The sequence below is a fragment of the Macrotis lagotis genome, chromosome X, assembly GCF_037893015.1.
Source record: "Macrotis lagotis isolate mMagLag1 chromosome X, bilby.v1.9.chrom.fasta, whole genome shotgun sequence".
In the NCBI taxonomy this organism is placed as follows: domain Eukaryota; kingdom Metazoa; phylum Chordata; class Mammalia; order Peramelemorphia; family Peramelidae; genus Macrotis; species Macrotis lagotis.
Window position 1 is genome coordinate 77472826 of NC_133666.1, and position 13953 is coordinate 77486778.

Sequence of the window (13953 nt, forward strand, 5' to 3'; positions counted from 1 at the left end):
GTGAGCTCTGGTGACCCAGCCCTACATGGATAGGTGTCCCCTTTCTTGCCCTTCCTTAGATCAATCATGTACTTTCTTTTATTTTTGAATCAGCCTATCCTCAGGAAAAGTGGAAGCCCTCTCAAAAGAGAAAAGATGAAGCCTTGAGACCTTGACAAGTCAGCAGAAAAGTTTTATAGTGAGAAAAAGGAACGTACCTCAGACAACCCTGCAAGTTTTGTTTCCTAAGGCATACAAGTGCTGCCTTGTCATGGGGCTTATGAATTGTGCTGACAAGCTTATCCATAAGGTTCTATAGGACTATTTGAGGCAGGGAGGTGTATAAGAGTAACTCAGTTATATTTAATGGAGTAAGGAGGCAGAGATTATCTTAGCAAACAAATCTAGAAATGAAGTATATAAAGTAGGGTACTTTATCCAAACCAATTGATTTGAAGATAATCAGTTGTGAGTATACTTTGGGAGTAGAACGTCAACCAGCATTGCATCTTGAGCATCCTCCCACAGCCTTGCAGTGACAACATATTGTAAATATTATAATTCCGGTCCAAAAGAGGAAGTCCTGAGGGCAGCTAGGTGGCACAGTGGGTAGAGCACCAGCCCTGGAGTCAGGAGGACCTGAGTTCAAGTCTGACCTCAGACACTTCATAATGACCTTGACCCCACTGCCTTGCAAAAAAAACCCAAAAAATTAGTATGCCACTCTTACAAATGATTTTTTTTTATTTTTTGCTCTGAAAGTTGACTGAAGTTTTCTTGTCCTTCTGGCCATGTGACTACCTAGGATTTACTCATTTTGGTGAGTCTTAATGAACAGAAGACTGTCTTTGAGACTCCTATGCTGCCATCTGTTGATTTATAACAGGAAAAGTATGCCAACTATGCCATGGCATATCTGTCTCATGATCCCTGTCCTGAGACTGGCAGACATATTTAAGAAGCTCCCAGCTTGGCAGAGGCAGTATAAGCAATCCTCTGTAAATCCTTAGGTTATTATCTGGCCTCCTTTGTATGAATATAGGCTAAGATCTGTGACCCCTTCAGGGCCTAGCCAACCAAATATCATCCAGCTAGCATTAACAGGATCTTGGCACCCAATTTCTATTGACCTGTTGACCTATTGAACTACACTTGCTTCTGGTTATTGCTCCTTGAGTGCTTAGACTTACCCTCATCTCTTTAAGGTATTAAAGGAAAACAACCAGACAGGAGTGCTCAGGTGATGAGATTAGGGTGTTCTTAGGTCCTTGACTTCTGGACAGATATTTGTTGCATCTAAATAGGATGTAAATGAGCTGCTTTTTTGTTGTTGTACAGTATTTTCTCCAAGTGAAGCAATTCGTGTGCCCAAGCTGGACTGCAAAAGGAAGAATCTAAACTTCATGAAATCTAGCCATCATAGAAGCCCTGCATCAGCATGATTATATATCATCTGATGAACATCTTTTATTTGCAGATTATCTGGGAATTCTTCCCAAGAAATTGCTTCTCTTGGCTAAGCTTAGTGAAATTAAAGGCCTATGTAGGGGACCAATACAAATTGTAAGATATTTGAGCCCATATAGTACACTCAGTCAAGTATTCACCGGCCCTATGAACTTTTTTCAAAACTTAATGCCATTTTAAATCTCAACTGGCATAAAATTCACTGGAGAATTTAGGATATTGGGGAGGCAAATTCAACTAGGTTTTAGTGAACACCACTTTCTTGCAGTTGCAATGAATTCTGGGCTCCTATTCTCTGGAATTATGCTAGCTGATAGGTGACAGTACCCTTTATAAAACTGACCTAGAAACATTATTCTTCCCTACCACAAGATATGACTATTCCAGTGATGAATGGAGCCACCTACAACTTTAAGTGTATCAGACCTTTTCAAAGAGTTCCTTTGGTGGCTGCCCATCCCAACCCTGCTAAATTCATAGACTTGTGACCAAAAAATGGATTTTGTACTCCTCTTCATCATTTGACTCTTTTTTAAAAAAGTTTTTCAGATCTAACTCAAATTATTCTTAAATATGAGGGATAAATGCCATTCTCTGGTTTTGTCTTTTTCCCTTCTGGTTACAGTTGCAGGAGTTGAAAACTACCCTGGAATATGACAGGAGATATTACAAGATTTTTTTTTAAGTTAATAGTCTTTGGTCTTTGTTCAAACTCCACAGTTCCTTCCCTGGATACAGATGGCATTCTCTATCACAGATACCCCAAAATTGTTCCTGATTGTTGTACTGATGGAATGAGCAAGTCCATCAAGGTTAATCATCACCCCCATGTTACTGTTAGGATATACAGTGTTTTTCTGGTTCTGCTCATCTTATTCAGCATCAGTTCATGCAAATCCCTCCAGGCTTCCCTGAATTCCCATCCCTCCTGGTTTCTAATAGAACAAGAGTGTTCCATGACATACATAGACTACAGTTTGCTAAGCCATTCTCCAATTGAAGGATATTTACTTGATTTCCAATTCTTTGCCACCACAAACAGGGTTGCTATGAATATTTTTGTACAAGTGATATTTTTACCCTTTTTCATGATCTCTTCAGGGTATAGACCCAGTAGTGGTATTGTTGGATCAAAGGGGATACACATTTTTATTGCCCTTTGGGTGTAATTCCAAATTGCTCTCCAGAAAGGTTGGATGAGTTCACAGCTCCACCAACAATGTATTAGTGTCCCAGATTTCCCACATTCCTTTCAACATTGATCGATGTCCTTTCTGGTCATATTGGCCAGTCTGAGAGGTGTGCAGTGTGACCTCAGAGATGCTTTAATTTGCATTTCTCTAATAAGTAGTGATTTAGAGCAATTTTTCATATGATTATGGATTGCTTTGATTTCCTCAGCTATAAATTGTCTCCACATATCCTTTGACTATTTGTCAATTGTGGAATGGGGAACTTTTTTTTTATCAGTTTGACTCAGCTCTCTATATATTTTAAAAAGGAGTCCTTTGTCAGAAATGCTAGTTGTGAAAATTGTTTCCAAGTTTACTACATTTCTTTTGATCTTAGTTACAGTGGTTTTGTCTGTGCAAAAGCTTTCCAATTTAAAATAATCAATATTATCTAGTTTGTTTTTAATAATGTTCTCCATCCTTTCCTTGGTCATAAGCAGCTTCCTTTCTATAAATCTGACAGGTAAATCTCTTTGATCTCCTAGTTTGCTTATAATATTGTTTTTTTAGGTCTAAATCCTGTATCCATTTGGATCTTATCTTGGTATAAGGTGTGAGGTGTTGGTCTACTTCGAGTTTCTTCCATACTAACTTCCAGTTTTCACAACAGTTTTTATCGAAGAGAGAGTTTTTATCCCAATAGCTGGACTCTTTGGGTTTATCAAGCAGCAGATTACTAGAATCATTTCCTTCTATTGCACCTAGTCTATTCTACTGGTCCTACTCTATTTCTTAGCCAGTACAAGACTATTACAAGATCTTTAAGAAACTCAGTCTAAAGTTTGTGCTACAATATGAATAGAGAGAACTCATTGACTTTAGAAGCTAAGAGAAAACAAAATCTTTCACCCATAACTTGGCCTCAGCATCTACAGATAACATGACTTTGACAAGCAAGAGGCATGATCTTGGCAGGATGCCTTTTGGAAAGTAGGGTGGGAGAAGACTTCAGCAATGGTCTTGTATTACTTGATCTTTTCTGTGCATCATTGTAGCTTCTTGTTTCTTTAACTTAATACTTTTGCTAAACATTTATCATTTGGCAAAGGGTACATTTAATAATCACTATCTAAGTTCTGTATGTTCTATTTGAGAGATTCCTGTCTGGATAAAAGTTGTCTTTTGAAATTTGAAAATGATCCTGTAGCTTTTTGGTGGATTAAAGGAGTTGAAAAAGGTGAAATTTAAAGAGAGAGAGAGAGAGAGAGAGAGAGAGAGAGAGAGAGAGAGAGAGAGAGAGAGAGAGAGAAGGACTCTGGCAAGAATCTTACCTGCAATGACTAAAAGAGAAATACTCCTGTGATTGTCACAGCACAATCTATTCTCTTAACCTTTATAAAGATGGACGATAGAGGCAGGCTTGAACTCCTGGGGGATAACCTCCTCATGCCATATAACCTGGAAAATTTCAGTCAGTTTTTGGTTGAGCAATGGACGCCCCCATGGCAGCTAGAATAGAATCAGCATCAAGTGCTTTGCCACTTGAAAGGAGCGTAATGGCATTCAGAACCTCTCCTTCAGTTGGAACTTCAGCTAGGGACTGATTGACTTCAACTTGAGATAAACAGTCAATGGCTTCTGCATTGATTGATGATGGTCTGTTAACACTATGGAAGTGTTCAGCCCATCTCTCTAGGATCATGTCCCTATCGTCAATCAATGTGGATCCATCAGCGCTGATTAGTTAAGATGCACCACCAAATAGCCTTCAGGGCATCATAAAAGCATTTTGGTTTGTTACTATATGCATAAAATTGAATTTCATATGCCTTCTTACTGAGCCAAGAGTCCTGCATCTCCCTAAGCTTCGTGTGGACTTCACTTTTGATGGAATTAATGCTGCCTTCTTAGAAATGGATGAACTATCCTGCTGGTAAATCCTGTGGAGTTCTTGTTTTTCATTTAGCAGCTTCTGTATTTCCCCATCATTCTCATCACACCAGTCTTGGTGTTTGCAAGTGTTCTGGCCCAGATGAGCAAATGCAGTGCTATACACCAGATCTCTGAAAATTGCCCACTCTTTTTCTGCTCCACTGTTGCCAATTGTGTACTGGCTCAGTTTTCCCTCCAAGTTAGCAACAAACTGTTCCCACTCAGAGAGACACTAATCTTGACATTAATCCTTCTAGTATTCATCTTGCCTTGGAGCCACCACTTTGGTTGAATGTGAATAGTTAGCTTGAAGAGGATAAGTCTGTGATCAGTCCAGCACTCTTTACCACACATTGTCTTGGTCACTTTCATAATCCTGTCTGTCCCTTCTCCTTACAATCACATAGTCTAATAGATGCCAATGTTTGCTACAAGGTTGCATCCAGGAAGTTTTATTTCATTTAAGTAAATGGAATAGTGTTTGTGATGAGAAAGTCATGAGATACACAAGTCATCAGTAATAGGTGACCATTGCTGCTGCTGTTTCCAACTTCATTCCTCCCAAGGACTCCCTGCCAAGTCTGGTAATCTGAGCCCACTCTAGCATTAAAGTCACCCAGAATTATAAGTTTATCCTCTTTTGGCACATTGATGAGAAGGGTCTCCAGGTCTTTATAACATTATTTTCTTTAATTTCATCAGTGTTCATCATGGTGGGAACATAGGCACTGATGATGGTGGCATGGCATTTTCCTGGAAGTGGCAATGTAGGATGTGTTCAAGGAAGACTAGTACCTTGGTGTGATGGCTGCTGAGCCCTTATCACCTTTGATGTCCACCTGAGCCACCTAACTCACACCTGTGCCAATTTGGCAGCTGGGCTAAACCAAATTGAGGGCAACTGAGGGAGTCTCAGATTCATCAGTGAGTAGTGGGGGTGTCTACGCCAAGCATGTGAAGTCTTCCACTGGTGGAATGGATGGAGGAGAACAACTCATTTCAATAGCCATGTAGGCAGCTGAAGCAGGAGCTATGGAGTGCTTAGAACTTGGTTAGACATTGAAGATGGCAAAGTCATCCACTGCATCCAGAGCCATCTCCAGTTGTCTTGACTTTGTCTTGCCATGCTGGATCATGACTTTGGAAGAGAGAGTGAGGTGGTTGACTTTGTGCAGCTCCACTTCACTTAAATCCAATTTATGCTCTCATCAAAAGATATCACTTATAACCATTCCTCAAAGTCCTGTGGTGACAGGCAAGTGAGGAAGCAGCAGGTGCAGATTCACTGGTAGCTGTAGTCACAACCCTCCACACAGATGGCTCAGGCCATGGGGTCATTTCCCCACTGAAAGCAGCAGAGGGATTCAGCAGCCCCCTGAGTGACTGAGCAGCCCTTTTAAGGATCACACTGCTCACCTCCTGATGAGGGGCTCAAAAAGGTGCCCTAAAAATTGTCTGCTTCCCCAACCCTGGCCTGATTCCTGAAGAAGGTAGAGATATCACAGTGTGGTTGAGACACCAAAAAAATCTACAAAAACTTCTGCAAAGAAGATTCCACTCATCATCGGTGTATGGAATGTGCACACATTCGTAGACAGAAGATTCCATAGACCTGAAAGATGAACAGCTCTTGTTGCAAGAGAACTCAGCAGGTATCACACCCAAATAGCAGCCCTGGCAAATGAAGGCCAGCTCACTGGAGTTGGAGTGGGATACACATTTTTCTGGAGTGGTTGCAGTGAAAGGGAATGCTGTGAAGCTGGGTATGTTTTGCCTTCAAAACTAATCTAGTTAACATTCTTGAATGCTGACCAAAAGGAGTGAATGACAGGCTCATGACAACTTTAGGATTAGTGGGTACCTTACATCAGATCAGAAGGAACTTTATATAATCAGGAAAGTCTTTAAGAGAATGGGAAATGCATGTCTGTCTTTGTGCTGTGCTATTTATGCTTTGTGTTAACCCACAGCCAACTATGGGTTAACATAGTTACCATAGGAACAGCAAGATGACCCTGAAGTCAGAAGGACCTGACTTCAAATCCAGCCTTAGACATTTACCAACTATGGGACCTTGGACAAACCACTTAACTCAATTGCCTCTTATCCAAGGCCCTCTCCAGTCATTCTGATTCATATCTGGCTGCTGGACCCAGATGGCTCCAGAAGAGAAAGTGAAACTGGAAACCTAGAACAGCACCCCCCCACCCACACACACACAAACACAAAAACACACTCCGATCCACTTCACATGCATGTCATGGCATCACCTTCTTGACATCATCACAGTCTTCTTCGAGAACGAAGGACAAACATCTTCACATAGCCAACACTTATTTTATCTGTACCTTTTCTTTTGGTGTAATCAACCAAAAAAAATTTCCAAAAAATTTCCGAAAAAGTCTTAAGACAAATCTCTAGTTTCTGTTTCTAACACTGGTCATGTTGGAGATAGCTGAGATGAAAGGCAGCTACAGAAATTAATTGAAAACTAAGATACAAAAATTGATTTTCACATTTGTGAAAACTGAATAATTAATTTCTTTCATTTAAAAATTATAATTTGGATGCCTTTATAAAGTATTTTGATGAATTTAATGAAAAGAAAAAATTCACTGATCAGTTATACCTTGAAAGAGACCTTTTAAAATGACTAAAAGTTGATTTAAAACTGTAGTTTGAGTTTTATGAACTGTCTTTATTAGTTATGAGATACATTTAGAAGAGATTTAGTGATATAGGAATTTCAAATTCCTAAAATAAGGAAAATTTAGAAAATAGTTTAGGAAAAATTAGAATAAAATACTTGTGAACTTAAATAATTTCACAACTCAGAATTTAAAAAGGAAATGCATTTACTAAGCCTGAAGAGTTTCAGTCTGAAATTTTGGGGTATCATCTATGAAATTGGTTTTAATTTTAGTGTGAAATAAAAGTATACTTAAAAACTGTAATCAATGTTGGGATGAATATACTGCAGAAAAGAATTTTATTATTAGAAGGAAGAACCAGGAAATTTTAGACTATCTCCAGAAAATAATATAAGTAAATAAAATTTGGGTTGTTAACTGCTTTTAAACAACCAACCTGAAGGCACCAAGCAAGTCCTGATTAGGGCTGTCAGATTGAAGGGGAATCCCAAAGTGCTCTGGGAAAAAGAAAACTTGTTTTGAAATCAGAAAGCAACTGAAGGTAGGTAAAGTTTAATGGTACTGCTGCATTTAAATCAGTTGTTTAGGCAAATTAAAACACAGTAAACTCTGTGTTGAAATCAATTAGAGAACGTTTAAATTGTATAAACAAGGCTATAATAAGTTAGGGAAAGAATTATTGAAGATAGAATAAAACAAGAATAAAAAAAGATAAAAATAGGAATGAATTAAATTCATGCACACCTCATAGAGGGTGCTCAGATTAGAAAAAATCAAATGAAAATGAGCATATGGTTTATAAATATAAAATACTGAAATTTTGAGAGGGAAAAACAACTTGCAAATCATTTCAGAGCAAATAAATATTTTATAGGATGATATAAGGAAATTTAAAATATTAAAAAATTTTCTTACTCATTAGAAGCTTGTAAGGTCATAAACCACAGTGTTTTGGAATTTCTATTAAATGATTTATTATAGTAGGTTAGGTCAAGAAAAAAAATAATGGACTTAATTTTTCAAATATATATTAAAATGTGAGCATAATGTTGATATTGGGCCATAAAATTTGAAATCTTGGCAGTTAATGGCCTTTGTGGAAGTTGAGATTTTTTAAATTATTAAACTATATTGCATTTAGGTGAATTCAAAGATAATTGGTATAATGAGGATTTCTGTTCATTTATAACTATTAGGAAATTAACTCCTGTTTTGATGAGAAGCAAACATAAGGAAAACTACAGTTTTGAAAAGTATCAAAACTCAGTAAAAGAGGCAATCAGGAATCAGGCTCCTTCACAGTCAACAAGCAGCAAAATGGAAGTTGCCTTTGAGAAAATTGTTCAGTATCTCATTAAGAGTGAATAATAAATGGGCAGCTAGGTGGAGCACCAACCCTTAAGTCAGGAGGACCTGAGTTCAAATGTGAACTCAGACACTTATTTATATAGCTGTGTGACCTTGGGCAAGTCACATAACCCCACTGCCTTGCAAAACAAAAAAGAGAGTGAATAATAAAGAATGGAATAATAATAGTAAAAATAGTAACTTACTCTTGAGAAAATAATAACAGAGAATGGATATCATTATTTGGGTCATTCCTGTGCCATAGTTGGACATTGCCAAAAGAGCTGGATAAATGCTTGTCCAGCATAAAGAAAGTTCAGAAGGAGATCTGATTTCTACTCCAAAGCCATCCTGTTTACTGAAATCTGGGACACTCCCATCACCTACAAAATCTATGTGATTGTATCCAATTCTAATTGCTCAAGGGCCCTTAAAGAAATAACTTTGAATTGTGTGTTTGTAACAACTAAGGAACCAAAAAAAGTTTTGCAGTTTGTTGGTTTTGTATAATAAATGTTGTGCTAAAAGGCAAAGCAAAATTCAGGGAAGTAAAGAAAAAAACAAAACAAAACAAAATCAAAATAATAAAAAATAGAAGAAAATATGAAATATTACATTGGAAAAATAACTGAGGGGGCAACTAGGTGGCACAGTGGATAGAGCACCAGCCCTGTAGTCAAGAGGACCTGAGTTCAAATTCGACCTCAGAAACTTAATAATTACCTAGCTGTGCGACCTTGGGCAAGCCACTTAACCCCATTGCCTTACAAAAACAAAACCAAAAAAAGGTATTCCAGGAGACAAAGGATAACAACCAAGAAGAATCTACCCAACAAACCTGAGCATATTTCTTTGGGGGGGGGGGGGAATGGATATTTCATGAAATAAAGGACTTTCAAGAATTTCTGATGAAAAGGAAGGCCAGAGCTACATATGAACTTTCTCATTTATAACAGCAGTTAGAAGGAACATATATAGACAAGGCATGGGAAGGAGCCGAATATAATGATATAATATAGTAAAAATATGGAGTCAGTGGTTGATAAAGGAAAGTACTGGGAGGAAGAGAAAGGAGAGGAAGAAGGGGCTAAGATATTTCACATAGGCTTCAAGAAAAAGCTTTTTTCAATGGAATGGAAAGGGGGAAGGCAAGGGGGAAAGAGTGAGCCTTCATTCTCATCAGAAATGGTTCAGAGGGAAATAACATACACATTTAATAGGGTGAGGAAATCTATCTTACCCTAGAGAGAAAAATGAGAAGAAAGAGATAGGATAAGGGGAAATGGGGGGAGGGAAGGGGGGAATAGGTGATAGAAGAGAAGGTACTCAGATTAAACATACGTTTGGACAGGGCCAGGATGAAAGGAGAGAGAGAATAGAATAAATGAGAGTGGGGAGGAATAAAGTGGAAGGAAATACAGCTAGTATTAGCAACTGTGGGAGAAATGTTTTTTTTGTTGTTGTTGTTTTTAGTATTTGCAAGGCAAATGGGGTTAAGTGGCTTGCCCAAGGCCGCACAGCTAGGTAATTATTAAGTGTCTGAGACCGGATTTGAACTCAGGTACTCCTGACTCCAGGGCCGGTGCTCTATCCACTGTACCACCTAGCCACCCTGATGTGGGAGAAATATTGAAGCAACTTCTCTGGGGGACTTATGATAAAGAAAGACAGAGCCATTGGAATCTGAACACAAGCTGAAGCACATTTCTTTTTCTCACTATTCTTGAGGCTTCTCACCTTTTGGGGGGGGCGTTATCTTTACTCTCACAACAAGATTATTGTAATAATGTAAAATAAACAAAAGAAGAATGCTAAAAATTGTTTTTACATGTAATTGGAGAAAAATTAATATATTCTTTTATTTTTTTAGATTTTGGAAAGGCAAATGGGGTTAAGTGGCTTGCCCAAGGCCACAGGGCTAGGTAATTATTATTAAGTGTCTGAGATCGGATTTGAACCCAGGTACTCCTGACTCCAGGGCCGGTGCTTTATCCACTGCGCCACCTAGCTGCCCGATATATTCTTTAAAAAAGAAAAAAAGACCAGAGTTAAATAGAAAAGATGACATTCAAACACAGGTCATGGGAAACATAAAAAGGTAAACATGTAAGAACAATAAAAAAGAGATTCAATAAAGTTTACATTCCTATCTGGGAAGATGATCTATATAACTCCTAATAATTTTAACCTTATTAGGGCAGTTAGAAGCAATTTACATGTAGACAGAGGGCATGAGTATAAATTGCTTATGTTGGAATGATCTTTTTAAAAAAAATGAATGATGAGAAAGAAAGCTACCCTGGAAGAAGAAGGAAGGGAGAGGGAAAGTGGGGGAAATGATCTCACAGAAAAGTGGCATGCAAAGAAGAGCTTTTACAGTAGAGGGAAAAACGGAGGGGGAGGTAGACAATGCTTGAACCTCTTATTGGAACTGATTAAAGGAGCAGAAAATATATACTCACTCAATTGAGTATAAAAATCTGTCTTGAGGCAGCTAAGTGGCACAGTGAATAGAGCCCAGGCCCTGGAGTCAGGAGGTCCTGAGTTCAAATCCACCCTCAGACACTTACTAATTACCTACCTGTGTGACCTTGGGCAAATCACTTAACCCCATTGCCTTGAAAAAACCTAAAAAATATCTGTCTTACTCCAAAGGAAAAAGTAGGGCATGAGAATAAGAGAAAGAAAGGATGGGATGATAAAAGAAAGGACAGATTAAGGGAGGCAGTGATCAGATTTTAAGGAGGGAATAAGATAAAAAAAAAAAAAACGAGAGAGGGAAAGATAAATAGAAGAAAATGGGATGGAGGAAAATACAATTAGTAACCCTAATTGTGAATATGAAGGGTATGAGCTCACCCAAAATCAGAAGGAGAGAGCAGAGTGGATTAGAAACCAGAATTCAACAACATGTTGTTTACAAGAGACATCCTTGAAACAGACACAGAGTTAAAATAAGGAGCTGGAGCAGAATCTATGATTAAATAGACAGGGGTAGTATGATCTCAAAGCAAAAGCAAAATTTTAATTTTTAAGTTAAGTAATTTAATTACTAATTAGAAGAGATAATCAGGGAAACTGAATTTTGTAGAAAGGTACCATTGACAAGGGGCAGTTAAGATGGCAGTGAATAAATTGCCAGACTTGAAGTCATGAAAACTTAGATTCATCTCTCAGACACTTACTGTGTGCTCTGGGAGAGTCATTTAACCCTGTGTGCCTCAGTTTTCTCATTTGTCAAATGAGCTGTAGAAGGAAATGGCAAGCCACTGCAGTGTCTTTATCAAGAAAACCCTAAATGGGGTCATGAAAAGTCAGACACAATTGAAAAATGACTGACTGAACCATAGACAATAATTAACCCTAAATATCAAAATGTTTTACAGCATTTCTTTTTCATTTTTTCAAATATATATGGAACATCATCAAATTTGTACGAATAAGAGCCATGGTAGTTTTTAAAATTTTTTTTTAATTTTTATTTAAGGCAGTGGGGTTAAGTGATTTGCCCAAGGTCACATAGCTATTAAATGCCTGAGTCTGGATTTGAACTCAGCTCCTCCTGACTCCAAGACCAGTGCTCTATCCACTGTTCCACTTAACTTCCCAAGCCATTTTAGTTTTCAAATGAAGAAGTTAAAGGTATCTATATAAAGTCATATAAAAATGCTACTGATTAGAGAAATGCAGATTAAAACAACTCTGATTAAATGCAGATTAAAACAACCTCACACTTATCAAATTGGCCAATATGACAAAAAAAAAAAGGCAAAATGATCAATGCTAGAGAAGATGTGGAAAAGCTGGCACACTCATACACTGTTGGTGGAGTTGTGACCTAATCCAACCATTCTGGAGAGCAAATTGGAACTCTACCTAAGGAGCAATAAAATTATGCATACCCTTTGATCTGGTAATACTCCTATCAGGTCTGTATTCCAAAGAGATCATTAAAAAGGGGGGGAAATAGTCACATGTACAAAAATATTTATAGTAACTTTTTGTGGTGGTAAAGAATTGGAAATTGAGGGGATGCCTAACAACTGAGGAATGGCTGAACAAATTACAGAACATGAATGTGATGGAGTGCTATTTTTCTTTAAGAGATCATAAATAGCTGGATTTCAGGAAAACCTGGAAGATTTAAATGAATTAACTCATGAATTGAACAGAACCAGGAGAACACTGTACACATTAAAAGCACCATTATGTGATACTCTACTGTGATAGACAGCTCTCCTCAGCAGTACAACAATCAAGGACAATTCTAAAGGATTTGTTATGGAAAATACCATCCACATCCAGAGAAAGAACTATGGAGTCTGAATGCAGACCATGGCAAGACTACTTTCACTTTTATTTTTTTTTCCTTCTCATGGATTTTTCCCCTTTTGTTCTGATTCTTCTTTCATAATATGACTAATATGGAAATAGGTTTAACACAGTTGTGCATATATAACCTATGTCAGATTGCTCACTGTCAAGGAGAGGGAGAAGGAAAGGGAAGGAGGAAGAAAAGTATAGAACTCAAAATTTTACCAAAAAATGAATGTTGAAAACTACAAGTAAGTGGAAAAAATAAAATATTTTAAAAAATTAAGAGCCATTCTTCAATTATGAATTGTCAAAGGATTGGAACAGGCAGTTTTCAGAATAAGAAATCAAAGTTTTGTTGTTGTTTAACCATTTTTCTGTCATGTATGCCTCTTTGTGATCCCATTTGGAGTTTTCCTGGCAAAGATATTGGAATGGTTTGCCGTTTCCTCCTTCAGTTCTTTGACATGTGAGGAAGCTGAGGAAAATAGGGTTGTCTAGTGTCATCACACAGCTAGAAAGTACCTGAGGTCAGATTTGAATTCACGAAGATGAGTCTTCCTGATTCCAAGCCTGGTGCTCTATTCACTGTACTAGCTGCCCTATAATCATATGAAAAAAAAAATGTTCTAAATGACTATTGATTAGAGAAATGTAAATTACAACAACTCTGAGGTACCACCTCACATCTATCAGAAATGACAAATGCTGGAAGGGATGACATAAAACTGGGACACTAATGCACTGCTGGTGGAATTGTGAACTGATCCAACCATTCTGGAGAGCAATTTGGAACTCTACCCAAAGGGCAATCAAACTGTGTATCCCCTTTGACCCAGCAATAACAAGTAGTAGCTCTGTACACCAAAGAGATCAAAGGGAAAGGGAAAGGGTCTAAATATTAAAGAATATTTATGGAAACTCTTTTTGTGGAGGCAAAGATTTGGAAATGGCTGAACAAGTTGCAGAAGCGTATGATTGTGATGGAGTACAGTGGTGCTATAAGAAATAACAAAGGGGGATCGTTTCAGAAAGACTGATGCAAAGTGAAGTGAATCAGAACCAGGAGATCATTGTACCCAGTGACAATA